At 33.8% G+C, this 16,523-nt stretch overlaps 1 protein-coding gene across 3 annotated transcripts in view; it reads right to left on the bottom strand.

Moving 5' to 3' along the window:
* Positions 1–16,523, bottom strand: part of pasha (partner of drosha) — a 738,765-nt gene that overhangs the window by 561,132 nt on the left and 161,110 nt on the right. The window lies entirely within an intron of this gene.

The following is a 16,523-nucleotide window of genomic DNA, read 5'->3' as shown; positions in this document are numbered from 1 at the left end:
CAATCTCTCCCAAACTTATGGCAACTCAGCTCTGGCTGGTTGCCTATTAGCCAACAAAAACCAATTACCTTGTCATGATTTACGGGAACTAATTTCCTGGAAAATGTTGGTCAGCTGTAAACACAAATATTGGAAACGGGGATTGAGGCACACGTACATGATACATAGATGAGCATCCGTCCCCTTCAGCTAATACATTTCACCCAAACGTAATACATCAGTTTGTATCATTTATTACATCCGACTTTTGGAACTTTCAGACTTCAATCTCGAGGGCCACTAACGCTGGCTTACATGCTATTTGCTTTCCATACATAATTAGTTAATGCTGAATCTGAAATATTGTGCTGGTTGGGATAATATGATAAAAACATCATTATATATAGAATAGCAGCAATATTTGCCAATCAGAGCCACTATCATAAATTTAAAAGCTAGAACCCCTTCCCCACATGTTTATTTGCAATTATATTTTCATATGTATGTATTTCTAAGTTCTAAAAAATACCAGGAAGGAATAAAAAGAGATACATACAGTCCCTATAAAAGCAGATGGTAAAGATAAAAGTTTTTGCGATAAGAAGAGTTGTTACACGCATAATAATAACATTTTGATTCATTGCAAGGTGGAACAATTTTGCAGAGGCTTATTGAATAACTTTGATACTGTTCGATTATGAAGAGAAACTTTTGACGAAAGGTTTTAGCAAGAGGTTGGAAAATTTAGATAAAGACAAAAATAAGAATATCGAGAAGAAATATCCTCAAATATGAAAGGAAACGATTGACTGAACAGCCACGGGACGTCCATCTAGAATACAAATATAACTAAGTGAAAAGTTATAAAATAAAGATAGAATATATGATATGTTAATTGCGTTAACGTTTAATAATGGAAGTTTATTATAATTATACTAGAATTGGACGAGGAAAGAGGAAAGTATTACTTGAATTAATCTTTTCTAAAAATACTCGTATTTGAAGATAGGAAAGCAGTAAAAGAGGAGAATCATGAGGACAATCTAATGTTGCATATTCGAGAGAGAACTCATTACTAGAGGAAAAGAAGGAAGCGAAAAAGAAATGCAGTTGGCCATAAAACCCGACCAAATCTTGAGCTGAAGTTGAATTACTAAAGTGTAAGGCCACAATGAAAAGTCCTTATCATCATGGAGATTCGTATAATTAAGAACTGAGAGTTGTCCGATCTATAAACCGAGGAGGAATAAATCTGCTCTACGCGTGTTTCTTCTGGTTTCGGAGTAAAAGAAATATCCATAAAAAGATTAACCAACAATTTAAAGACCAAAAAAAAAAAGCATGAAACTATTTCACAGTAGATTATTTTTACCGCTTGTGGTTAAATGCCACATGATAAAATAAAGAATGTTCTGTTTTGTATTATCATGTAGAAAAGACGCACTTTACATATACTACATATAAACATACATACACACAAACATACAAACACACATATTATATATATATATATATATATATATATATATATATATATATATATATATATATAGTGTGTGTGTGTGTATGTGATTGGGTATGTGCATAAGCACGGCTCTGCCACTACGCAAATTCTTACAAATACTCCTGCATATGCAGCGATATCTATTTATCTAAAGCGAAATCAGGCAAATGGTAAAGGATAAGAGAATTCGCACTGTTGAGCAAGACTCTCGATTATATCTTTTATACTCATTCACGTACGTCCATGAATAGAATCCTTTACTGGGAAGTAATGCCCATCTCAGAAAATGTCAAACACACACATACACACAAACCAGCACTGGGATGAAGAAAAAGGTTTGAAAACGATCTACTTTATGAACTGGATAACGATTGAAGTACGTTAATTCATTATTAAAAAGATTTTTTTTTTTTACGAGATTTATAAATTGTTAAGAATAAGTTTTTATTTGATAATTAAAAATGAAATGAAAAGCCCTACCATGAATAGTAAAGCTATTATATCAACAAAATAATCATAAAAAATCAATGATGAAGAAATTGAGAATAAAGTATTGACACAATATATAAACACGTGTATAAACAACTATACATGAACATATTACATATATTAGCGATCATTAACACTTCATCTACAAACTGAATTATACGTACTTTTTTTCATCTCATTGTTTGATCACCTCTTTCATTTTTTACTTTTCTAATTAAGCAGTAGCTCCAAAGAGGGGCTGATTATAGAAAAAAAAAATCAACAAAATAAATGTGTATGAGCACCAATTGCAGTAACGCTTTTACAATATTGGTAACTTTAAACACTAATATGTAAGACTCATCAGTAGCACCTTGAACTCCCAACAGCCAGACGCACCCTCTTCATAGACCTTCCTTTAGTCTTACTTCCTAGTAATTTTATTATTCCACGATATCTCCCCATGACGTAAAACACATCCCAACTTCTCTGCTCAACAGTCCAATGAATAATTTCAGACTTGGCTTTGAAAGACAATTCGTGATTCTTGTTAATCTTCGGCACACGTTGCTTTTTCTATTGTTCCATTCTCCTGACTTCCATTTACCCTTAGGAAACCATTCCTGTTTACTCCCAAGTAACCTCTCTTACAGACATTCAAACTCTTTCTAGTTAATCTGCAATACATTTTCACTATTCCAAACAACTCAATATCATCCACAAACATCCATCATTCCAAATTGATTCATGACTTATTTATTCTATTTCATGTAACAACTTGATTCCTATTTCTCCTGTCATTAATCTGGTATCTCACAAAACTATCCATAAGGATATTCATCGGATATAAATATCACAACAGACCAGTCACTCTTCTCCCTACATATTCTAACACACACCACTTCACTCCCATCAAACTAAATTCCACTCACTCCCAATGCCTACTCAAGTCTTTTAAGCCATATAATCACATCAGCCTCTACATAGCGTCTCAATGAATTATTTGATAACGCTAAACTCCTAGTCATTTGTACTACAAATTACAAAGCCCTCTATATTGGCCCTCAATCAATTCTATTATAAACTCTTGCTTAGTCTATGCATCTCACACTTTTCCTCGTACTTTCTGACCTATTACATAACTGATTCATAACATGCACTACAGATTGCCATCTAAACCTACACTTCTATTCAATTATTTATGTCTTATTTTATCAATAAAAAATCTTACCATATACCTTTCCTGGAATAAACAAGCAACATTATGTCCTTTAACTCTAACAGTTGCCTCAATCAGCTTTACTTTTATGGATCAAAATTTTTATTTCTTTCACAATTTCCTTTGAAACCTTTCCCCCATCCAGACAACCTATGAAAATATTGGTCAGCTTCTCCCTTGTAATGAAGATAGGGGAGACAAGGACCCTTTCTTCATTCATCAATCATCTATTTGCCTTCCTTACATCATCAACGATCATTTCCACCTGTGTTCAACGACTACACTAACCTTTTGAAGTCGTCTTCTATCTTTCAGGTTAGAAAATCTCATGACATTCATCCAAGACTAAGTTCGCGAGGGAGAGTGTAGATTCACCTGCCTGAGTTCTTGTGTTCTTGTGAGATCCATTTTTTTTTTCCTTTTGTATCTGTAAATCCACTCTTCTAGAACAAGATTTCTTGTACACTTACTTCCCTCTATTTTCATGGGCACCCTTCTTCTTTTATTCTATTCTTGACTGTCCCACTTATCACTCTGCCTGCTTGCTCCTACTCTTCTTTGCTCCCAAACATCTGCACCTCGAATAATCCCTTAATTTTTTGGGCTATGCCTTTTACTCCTTCATCCTATAACTAGATATTCTTATTCTCTTCCTACCATCACATACCCAATAACATATCCTGCTGCAAAATGATTACATTTTAGAATATTAAAACTATCAATTTAATACTGCCTCCTCCATTTCTATCACACTAGCTTACATTTCATTTCATTCTCTTCATACATTCTTCCCACTTCCTTTTTATCCACCTGACTTAGGCTATTCATATCTACAAACATATTTTCACATTTAACTCTACAACTTATACTTATCTTATATTTTCCTTCTTAAACATAATAATCAGATAAACCCCCAGAAACTAAATATATGCTTACAGACAATATTTTATATATATATATATACACTATATATCTATATTTATATATATATATATATACATACATATATATATATATATATATATATATATATATATATACACACACACAGATACATAAATCCTCTTTAGGAGTCTCGATGGCTAAATCGGTTAAGGTAGCTATGTTGGACTTCGTAGAAGTCTGAGGCATGTGTTCAAATCTGCAGCCAACCAGTCAGAGAGAGGGACACATTGCCATCCCTGTGTAAACACCTAAGGATTCTGTACGTGATCGACGGATAGGTTTGCTTAAAAGCAAATGGGTGTTACAGACTAATGCACATACAAACAAAGCCACTCCAACACCTTCTCAAAACATATCAGACACCTTACACGTCTCGAACTGCCTACCTAACTGAGCCAAGACTCCTCGCTGATGGAAGAAAGGGCGCTTGTGACAGGTAAAATACATGAACATACGCTACAGGGGTCTAAAGCCATGCCAGGCAGGGTAGCTGATCGGGACTACGGTCTACCCCAAGGCCAAAGCATAGTCCTTCAAAAAGAAGGCAACCGTGCTTACCTCATACAAAAATGGGAAAAAGGACATTATTAGAAGAATATACATAAACTATCTTTAACATTAAGCTGCTTTGCCAACAGCGGGTCACTACAGACCAGAAAAAAACAACACTACAGTCATTGCCACTTTTACCAGCCACCCGTCAAGATATTGCCGCTAGAGAGTTATTGGATCCTTTGACTGGCCAAACAGTACTACATTGGGTCCTTCTCTCTGGTTACGGCTCATTTCATCTTTGCCGACACATATACAGAACAGTCTGGCCTATTCTTCACACATTCTCCTCTTGCCTCAAACACTTGACAACACTGAAATTACAAAACAATTCCTCTTTTCTCAAGAGGTTAACTACTGCACTGTAACTGTTTAGTGGCTACTTTCCTCTTGATAAGGGTAGAAGAGACTCTTTAGCTATGGTAAGCAGCTCTTCTAGGAGAAGGACACTCCAAAATCAAACCATTGTTCTATAGTCTTGGGTAGTGCCATAGCCTCTGTACCATGGTCTTCCACTGTCTTGGGTTAAAGATCTCTTGCTTGAGGGCACACTCGAGCACACTATTCTATCTTGTTTCTCTTCCTCTTCTTATTTTGAAGTTTTACTTCTCTTGTTATTTTTAAGTTTTTATAGTTTGTATATGAAAGATTTATTTTAATGTTATTATTGTTCTTAAAATTCTCTTCTAGTTTTTCCTTATTTCCTTTCCTCGCTAGGCTATTTTCCCTGTTGGATCCCTTAGGCTTATAGCATCCTGCTTTTCTAACTAGGGTTGTAGCTAAGCAAGTAATAATAATAATAATAATAATAATAATAATAATAATAATAATAATAATCATAATAATAATAATAATAACAATAATAATAATAATACTAATAATAATAATAATGATAATAGATAAACCACATCACAATGAAAATTTCAACGCCATGGGCCACAGCATAAACTACCACAGCAGGTGCATAGGCAGCATTTTGAACCTAATAATAATCACAGCGACATTCACCCATATGAATCTCTCTCTCTCTCTCTCTCTCTCTCTCTCTCTCTCTCTCTCTTGTGATTCCTGTACATCAAAGCAACTCCTTTTCACGCCATATATAGAACACCTTTCAGAGCTTATTATCCTCTTACTTCCTGGAAATTTTGACCTTTTTTAGGCCTTATTCTTCTCTTCCTAGAAATTTAAAATTCATACACTCATTTTACTAATTCAATGTCATCTATTCTATTTACATGACATAATTAGAGCAAAATATTGATCCATCTTTTAGCTTTCGTTAAATGTCTTACCAATTCTCTTACAAGATACTTTTAATCTTATCCACATAATATACTCCACCAGCTAACCACAAAAGATTATAGTGGAGCGGATACATGACAGAATAGTTCATTTTATGATAAAGCATAAAACTTTGCACAAAGCTTCCTTGTGATGTTCTTAAAGAAATAAAACTGTGAGCCACTCAATTTTCTTACTTTTCAAGATGGCCGCCACATTTTTTAAAATGGCGGAAAAATCCCATTCCAGAATTTGACAAATTGACCATACGAAGTAATTATGATGACCTGTGGCCTAGATTTGAGGTAAAACATCTATATTTAAGTCAGTATTCACTGTAAATACAATTTTGTGAAAACTCTGCAAAGCGCATTCTCAAAATTAAACTGACAAAGTCATATTTATTAATGTATCTTCGCATGTACAGGTGCATAATGCTGCGCAATGCAATCCTGACCTATAGCACTTACAATTCCCAGTACAAATCCTTTTACATCCACATTTCAAGAGCTGTTGACATGACGCTGGTATTGGCTGCAAGCTGGTCCAATACAGCGTCCAAACATTGTCGTCTTTTTGCCAACACCAACTTTCAGGTGAAGGTAATTTCATAATGCGAACCACAGACTGACCTATGTGTGGCCCGCTTGCAGTACAGCTCGCTTCACATGCTCTACTAAATCTGCCCTAGAGGGTGGGATGGGATTATAAGGCTTCTGTTTTCGTTCAAACCTTGCTTCATCGACTTTGTTTGTGGTACTAGAGCGGTCGTAAATCACCACAACAAACTCTTCAATGACTCATGTAGGCGAACTAAGTCTTGCAAAAACCGCTGTTGCCTCAGGATAGACATTCCATGCCAGCAAATGCAGACACTATATCACAACCAGAGAAGGCGTGAAAAAATGGCAATCCTCTTGCTTTCGGCTCTGGTGATCTAGATATTTCATGTAAATGGATCCATCTCCAATCCTTTCCTTTCCCAAAAGCAATCCATCAACTTTTTATATTAAAGTCTGCAAACAATGAAACACCAATGACTACAACGTCTGTATCAGAACTTACTATCATGACACTCTGACGGCCTCTTCGTGGTTACAAGGTGAAATCTGGGAAACATCTGCTTCGTTGTTTGAGATAACATTCTCCTCTCGAGTAACAATAATGTCCGTTTCGTTGTTCATCACAGCAATTTTGTCGGCAAGGAAAACAAACAGTTCCGTTTTGTTTTATCACATCTCAAAAATGTGTTTCACGATTTAGGTGGTCTACTGTTAGCGGTAAATTTTCTTCTTCCACCTGTTCCGCGTTTTCGTCTAGTTTCACCTTTCAAGCTATCGTCATAATAAACATCAAACACAATGTCTATTCGTCGATGATTCCTCGCACAGTGCTGGACGTACGGCGAAATAACATCCTCGGCATATGCATCAAAGGTTTTACATGCTCCTGGCGGTTTCGAGTTGACCAACGCAGCACCATCTATAATGAGATTATCTGCCTGTGGATAGTTTTGATTCTCGTGACGAAAAAAGTATTCTAAATCCCATTGCCTACTTTGGCAAGAGATGAACAATCTTGAAAACAGATTGCAGTCATCTTTTAAGCTTGCAAACTTTGACTTTGATGCATTCGAGTCTAACTTTGAACTAAATAGTGGAAGTTTGTTTTTTGCAATTGGCTCGTAAAATTCTGACTTTTCTGTATTGTTAACTAATTTCAAGAACTGATCAAACTGACGACTACCAAGCTTAATCAATTGTCGTAGTGACTCGGCAATCTTGCTGTCAACAACATCTTTTGCGTCAATAGTATAGAGATCTAAAGACTCTTCCTCAAAAGGGTTTCCCATTTCTATAAATAACGCCTTAAGCTTTCTTATTTTTAAAAAATCTGTTCTTGTGTAAAGTGTTTCTTCGTGGTGTTTGAATCTTTTTAACTTCACGTTTCCACTTGCTGTTGAAAACTCGTCAACCAATCTACTAATCTCTGGTTCAACAACTGTCCATCTTCGAAGAGCTGAAGGATCTTCCGTCAAGCCAATGGCTCCTCCATCACCTTTTACGACAGCATTATTTTGCTCATGAGCTTGATCTATAGCAATACATGAAAACCTGCTCTTTGTTTTCCTGACTGAAAAATTGCCTTTCAGAAACTCTGAAAAAAATTCTAGGATGACATATTTCAAGAGAAAGCATGTCACGAAGGTGAATAGGCAACCATCTTGCATAGTTCATATTATCGAGTGCAAAGAAAAATGGAATTAGAGCTGAAAGACTTTCAACATAAGAGCCTAAAATCGGATGAATGACAGGACAAGTAATTCCAAATTCAATATCAAACCCCAAAATTTAAATTGAGGACATTCTTTTTCGCGCAAAGAACACCACTCTAAAATTTCATTGACTTCAATGTCTTCTAGATTTAATTCCCTTCCGCATGCATTGCGACAACCCTCTTTCATCAGTTCAAAAAGACAGCATGCTGTTATTTAGTGAACTTGTCTCGTTTTTGCAATGTTAGATACTAAGAGGCAGGATTCAGCAGAACCCGAAGAAGCGATCTCAGCCTCCGTATGAGCCGCTACCCAACCTGATCACTTCAGTAAATCAACTCGCAAATCTGTATAATTGAATTATCAAAGAAACTAATTTGGTGAAATATCAAGTTTAACCACCCAATTACTAATAAAATGAATAATTTGGGTCAAATTTTGCACATGCGCAATTTAGAATTTTCACGACATTGTATTTACAGTGACTATTGACATAAATATAGTGGTTTTCTTTCAAATCTAGGCCACTGGTCATCAAAAGTGCTTCATATGACCCACTTGTAAAAATCTTACATGTGGAAAATCGGGGGTTTTTGCTGCCATTTTAAAAGTATGGCGGCCATCTTGAAAAATGAAAAATTTGAATGACTCAGTTTTATTTTCATAAGAACACCATAAAGAACATTCATGCAAAGTTTGATACTTGTATCATAAAATAAACTATTTTGGTAAAATTTGAAGGTTATCAGCCCTACTATTAAGATTTATTTATTTCTTATGCTTTTAACACCCAGAAACCACGTTCATAAACAATGGAAGGGCTAGCAATGTCACTTTTGAAGACATATTATTATTATCATTATTATTATTATTAACTTTTTTAATATTATTACTAGCTAAGTTACAACCTTAGTTGGAAAAGCAGGAGAGTATAGACCCAAGGGATTCACCAGCGAAAAATAGCCCAGTGAGGAAAGGAAATAAATAAGCTACAAAGGAAGTAATGATCAACCAAAATAAAACATTTTAAGAACATTATAAACATTAAAATAAATCTTTCATATATAAACTATAAAAAGAGATGTAGCCTAAGTCAGACTGTTCAGCATAAAAACATTTGCTGCAAGTTTAAACTTTTGAAGTTCCACCTATTCAACTACCTGATTAGGAAGCTCGTCCCACAATTTGGTCACATGAGGAATAAAACTTTTAGAACTATTAGAATTAACTGCATACCTAGTATTACGAACAGGATGGTACTTTCTGGGAAGATCTGATTGCAGAGGATGGTCAGCAGCAACTGAAGACCAGGCAGGAGAACATTGATCTAAACTAGGTAGAATGATAGAATTAAAACACTTCTTCAAAATAGATTGATCACAGAAAATCTTAAAAGACTTTCTCAATACGCCAATTTTTTTGCAATTGAAGAAGACACAGCCCTAATGTATTTCTCAAAAGCAAATGTGCTATCGAGAATCACACCTAAAATTTTAAACAAGTCATACATAGTTAAAGAAACATTATAAAAGCTCACATCCAGATGTTGAGGAGCCACTGTCCTCGATCTACTTACATTTATACGTTGAATTTTGTTAGGATTCAAATTCATGCCCCAAAATTTACACCACTTGCTAATTTTAGCTGCATCTCAATTAGGGAATTCAGCAGCCCCCGATCAACATTCAGAAGATGGAATTCATGCAAAGAGTAGCATCATCTGCATATGCAACACGTTTGTTTTCTAGTCCAATGTCATGTGTGTATAGAAAGAAAAATAATGGGCCAGGATCACTACCCTTAGGAGCACCAGATATCACATTTCTATACTTCTATGGTGCCCATCAACAACAACATTTTCCGATTTGTTACTTAATAAATCAATAAAGATGCTAAAAAAAGACCCACTCACTCCCAACTGTTTGAGTTTGAAAACAAGGGCCTCCTGATTAACATGGTCAAAGGCATCACAAAATCAAGGCCAATCATACGAATCTCCTAACCACAATCAAGGGATTTCTGTACAGTATTGGAGATACAAAGGAGGGCATCACATGCTCCAAGGCATTTATGAAAGACAAACTGCAATTTACGGAACAGATAACTAGCTTCAGCAAACCTATTAAGACGTTTTACCAAAAACGTTCAAAAACCAGTTCTCCACCAAGTGCTAAAAGAACCTCTTCTCGCTAACTAGCCAAAAATAACAAATAACTTTAGAGCTAAGAAATCTGCATATATATATATACACACATATATATACATATACATATATATATATACACACAGTACATATACTTATTTACACATATATAAGTAAAACTTAATCATTATACTAATTCACAAAGAGGGAGACACAAACGACCTGAAAATTACCGCACAATAAGTTTACTCTGAGTAATATAAAAAATATTTTCATAGATCATACTATGCCGAATAGAAAGATAGCTAAGCTTTAATCAACCAAGCAAGCTGGAAGGTTTTATAACCGGGTGCAGGTATTCAATAACTTACTATATCCATGTATTTAAACAGCTAATTGAAAAATCAAAAGTAATATATATGTATATACATATATATATACATATATCTATATACATGCATATATATACATATGTATATATTTATATATGCATATATATACATACATATATATATATATATATATACATATGTACATATATATATACATATGTACATATATATATATACATACACACATATATATATATATATATATATATATATATATATATATATACACATATATGTTTATATAAACATATATATATACATATATATATATATATATATATATATATATATATATAGGCAAAGTGAATTTATAGTTGCTGTCTGGGTGGAAGCAGGCAAGAAAAAAGCTTTTTATTTGGTTAAAACTTCAGCAGTAATGAAAGCCCTTTGAAATACAAGGAATAGATGAATCTTATGTTAGAACACCTAAAGTTATCTATATGGGACGTAAAACAATTCTAAAACTACATATAGATAGAGAGAAAATTCTGATTGAGAAACGAGTTAGACAGTAGATCCCATCTCTCCTTAATTATTTACACCATGTCAAGAAGAAGTTTTTAAGAATTTAAATTGGTAAATTAGGAAATAATATTAATGGGGAATACATAACAACTTAAGATTAGTTGTGTTTAGTGAATCGTGGAAAGAATTGCAAAATATGATAGAAGATTTGAATAAAGAAAGCAGAAATGTAGGACTGAAAATTAATTATGAGTAAGATAACACTCAACGAAAAGGAAGATACAGCAAATATTGATTATGGATGAACCCCTAAAGATTTTTAATAAATATACATACTTAAGACAGTCAATACGTGATTCACCAGGATATGAGACCGAAATTAAAAGTAGGAAAAGCATGGACCGAAGAGCTTTCTGTAAAAAAAAAAAAAACTGACATAATAAAAAGTAAAATGTCACTTACTCTAAGAAGAAAAGTATTCAATCAGATTATCCTACAAGTATTAATTCATGCAATGGAAACTTGGAGCCTTATTAAAGCCTCATAACATAACCTAGTTAGAACTATAAGAGCTATGGAAAGAATAATGATGGGAAAATCACCAAGAGACAAGTATAGAGCGACATGGATAAGAGAGCAAACTAAATCTAAGGTTATTCTAACAACATATAAGAAAAGAAATTAATATGGGCAGGACATAAAATGAGAATAGAGGGACGTTAAGAATAATAGAATGGGTTCCTATAGATTGCAAAAGAAGCATTGGAAGGAAGTAAAGATGATGAATTGACGAGATAAGGTAATTTGCGGATATAAACTGGCATTGTCCTGCTCTGATCTATATATATATATATATATATATATATATATATATATATATATATATATATATATATATATATATATATATATATATATATATATATGTATATATATTTGCGTTTCATTTTTTGTTTTTAACAGAACCTATTTCACAGTTCCAATGTGTGGTAAATATATAAATGATGCGTATATATGTAAATATTCAAATGCAAATGGTACGGTGATACTTATCATTCTTCTCTTACACCAATCCCCATCATCCGGAAGTTAAATGCCAAAAATTGCTTTCAGGAAGATAATAAATTATGATTTCAATATAGCTTTTTATACCTTATAAATCTATTTAGTGTAACACTACTATGATCAATTAATGCTTGAATACCTAATACATTAAAATACATTAAAAAATCTTCCATACCAAACCGGATTACCAAACATTTTGCTAACATTTAATGTTTTTAAATGGAACATTTACTACCTGGAGATCCTGAGAAATTTCCTTCTTGAATGTTTAAGCTTATTCTAGTTATAATATATTGTGTGGGCTTGAATTACAGTATGAAATGTATTACATTAGAATAAATGTATCTGTGTTGTACTTTTATTATATATAAATATATTTGTCTAAATTTATATCTTGTTTCACTACCTTTTGGGTAAAAGGGAAACTTGGTTATATCAAAGAATTTCACCTACAATACAATGTATTCTATTCTAAAAAAAAGTTTACATAGAATTACTTTTATTTTTGAGTTTTCATTTTTATGAATCTACTCATTTTCATTATTGGTATTTATATAAGTAGAATACAGCACAATTTACATTAGAGAATAGAACAAAGCTAGCGTCCTGCAGCAAAAGTTTTTTTCTTTTTCAAAGAAATAAATATAGTATATACAATTAGCGGGGCAAAATTTGTTTTAATAAAGAAATCCTTTATATCTGGTAAAAGACACTCCACATGATAATGAAAAATGGGATATTGTTATTAAAAAAATATATTGTAAAAAAACTAGTAGCAGTTCCATTAACAAATATTAGTAAAGCCCCCAATGGAATCAAAGTACCGATACGCATATGCGAGGTGTCCCGTTATTCACGGGCATACTGAAAAGTCATGTAAAGTAATGATTAATGATTTTCTTCTTTAAAAAATTATTCGAGATCCGATTAAACTGGTGCTTCATTTAATGAAACATCTAACAAATTTTCTTAGTCAGCATCACTTAAATGATTAAAAAGATATAACAAAGCTATAGATGACGAAATTAAGAGAAAATGTGCACTCTTGATATATGAGTATTTTTACCCCTAGGTGACTAAACATCACTTGAAAATACACGTGCTTCGAAACCAATGAATTTCCCGTCAAGAATAAATCAAGTGGAAATCTAAATTCACGTATGAGATATTAAAAGAAAATCACAGAGTTGAAAAGGTTTATGATCCCATTCTCTAATTCAGCATGAAATAGAGAGAAAATGTGAGTGAAAAGTAATTCGAGAAAAATACTAGCTTTATTTAACACAAGAACATCAACTACCAAGCTCCATCACCCATGGTATTACAAAATTACGGTCTATTGAAAAATTCCAGCCATGCTAATCAAAATTCAACTTTTGTGGGTTTGGTGATCAAAAAGAATAATCTCTCTCTCTCTCTCTCTCTCTCTCTCTCTCTCTCTCTCTCTCTCTCTCTCTCTCTCTCTCTCTCTCGCTTCAGTATCTTTGTTGCAATTTCCAAGTACCTTACACGAACGGACTATAAGACAAGAACATTCTCAGGTAACTCTACTCTGGCATCTTCATAACGACTGTCTCCTTACAAATGAACAAGCATATAAACAAACAAATATATTAATAACTAGAAAAAAATACCATTGAAAATACATCAAAGATAAGTTAGATAAATGAATAATTGGAAATACAAAGACACGATAATCTAAAAATGAATGCAAACCTGTTTCAATGAGTAAACAGATGAGAAATGCTTCAAATTTCATTTCCATCCCTTCGAGGCAATTATACTGATGGACTTCACTTAACAAAATAAAAGAACATATGTTATTGAAAAATTATTTACATAGAATATGATAGATTCGTTGGTAGGATTATACACTTTCTAACTCTGAATTTCAAGATACTTAGCGGCAGATTTGGAAATTAAACCTTATATTTTCAACACCGTTACAAATTCCATTTTCAGTACAAAAACAATCGTTCAAATTAAGATGAATTTAGGTCATGTGGAAGAACATCGTAATGAGGTCTGGTAATGAGGCTAATAAATTAACTCGTTTGTCCTCCACTTCAAACGAAGCACACAGTCAATTGCAGAAGAGGCAAAATGGGTAAAAATTAATAGGATCTTGTCTCTTTAATGGAGAATCATTAACTCAGCGTTTACTCAGTTCATTGGGTGCTGATGAGGCGGGTGGAAAACGATAATGCTAAATGGAAACGACGATTATGGGGAGAAAAGGGGCGAACATTAATTTGATTTTCTTTCTCCTTGGGTAGTGAGGATATGAAGAGGAAATGGCTGAAGAAACAAAGCTAGTTAATAGTGTATGTTGAAAATATGGGAAACGGACGGTAACCACGTAAATAATGAATATGGTTATATTGCATTTCAATATGTTCTGCATGCAAGGATTTAACCCTGGACGAATTAGAGCCGATCATAGCGCAAGCTCGGCAAGTTTTGCCAAGCCATGACGTCCTTACCTATCCTGTACTCACTGTTACCACTTATCCTTACCTATCCTGTATTCACTGTTACCACTTTCCCTATCATATCTTGTACTCACTGTTAACATTTATTCTTACATATCCTGTACTCACAGTTATCACTTATCCTTACCTATCCTGTACTCAGTGTTACCACTAATATCCTTACCTATCCTCTACTCACTGTTTACCACTTACCCTTACCTATCCTGTACTCACTGTTACCACTAATATCCTTACCTATCCTCTACTCACTGTTACCACTTACCCTTACCTATCCTCTACTCACTGTTACCAATTATCCCTAAATATCCTGTACTCACTGTTACCACTTTCCGGAACACTTAACATTACGTCCCTCAAATGGTCTTTGCTCCGCCGCATCCTGGCTTCGCTAGGAATTAAACATAATCTCATTGTTCCTCTGTTCTGGCAACTGGAAAATGGATGTGCTGTGCAAGCTATCTACGTGGATCATTACTGAAGGTTGGCTGGTTGACTGGTTAGCGAGATCGAGCTGTGATTAGCTGATTTCATCCCAGGACAAACAATACCAGACTTCCACAATATGCATGACGACTAAATAAAGATTATGAAAATCACTTACATTAAGGTTATGATGATGCTTGTTGATGATAAAAGATGTGTTATCCTCCAAATAATATTTCAACATAAAATTATAATAATATTTGCCCTTCAAAATGTTTCAGAAACTGACCTAACATTAAATGTGCATTCAACATAGTCATGCCAATAATGACATGCCATTGAACGTCTACGTGAGAAAAATATAAAAATTAAAAGAGATGAAATTATTAAAATTCAAGCAGATAAAAGAATTACAGTACATGAATCAGTAACTTAATTTTATGTTGACCTATATCAAGGTTAAGTTGGCAGTGGTGACTGACAAGAAAAATGTCTCAGTATTTTAACACACAAGCACAATAAAAATGACAGAAAATCCTTGTGTGAAGAATTCCCACCACCCATAGAATAATTTAAAGCTCCTAAGACTTTAGAAATAAATAGATCTCCATGATTAGATGGTCTTCCAGTAGAATTTTATACAGCTAACTGAAATGCGATTGGTAGTGAATATTTTACCGACCTAGTTGAATAAATAGGGCAAAATAGGTCTCAACGTCAAGGCATAATAATAATATTTAAGAAGGATGTTGTAGAGTTGAAAAATTGAAGGGCAATTATTTTACTTTGTGTTGACCATAAGATAGCGGCTGAGCTTATAGCTAATATGATTAAAAATATATTAGAAAAATACATGGACATAAATTTTGTCTCTAATAAAAGTATTGTGCATTGTAATGTTTTAGGAGCAGTAAATGAACTAGACATAAAAGTTGTGATTCTAAAATTGGATTGGTAAAATGTTTTAGATTTTGTGATCTCTCATGTTGAAAGTCCTTGACAGGTTAGGATTAGAGTTATATACCCCAGAGCTGGAGCGCCTGAGGCCATCTAGGTTAAAAGCTTAGATTTATAATATTAAGTAAAAGTTAGAAGAGGTTGGACATCAAGGAAGAAAGGAAGCAAGAACGGAGGTAAATTAGAAGGATAAAAAGCATGGGAAGTAAGAGCCAAAGGAAAGCTGCAAACACCCTTAACGAATACCTACGGTACTCCGCAAGAGGAGCACTGACAACACTACCTCCTCTAAGGGGTTTCGAAGATTTGGTGAAAATGCCACGCGCTTACTTGAAATGTTTTACATAGAAGTGAGTAGTG

This window comes from Palaemon carinicauda, chromosome 1 (genome assembly GCF_036898095.1).
Source record: "Palaemon carinicauda isolate YSFRI2023 chromosome 1, ASM3689809v2, whole genome shotgun sequence".
NCBI classification, from domain to species: domain Eukaryota; kingdom Metazoa; phylum Arthropoda; class Malacostraca; order Decapoda; family Palaemonidae; genus Palaemon; species Palaemon carinicauda.
The sequence above is the reverse complement of the archived record's forward strand: the minus strand, read 5'-3'. Positions and strand labels throughout refer to the sequence as shown.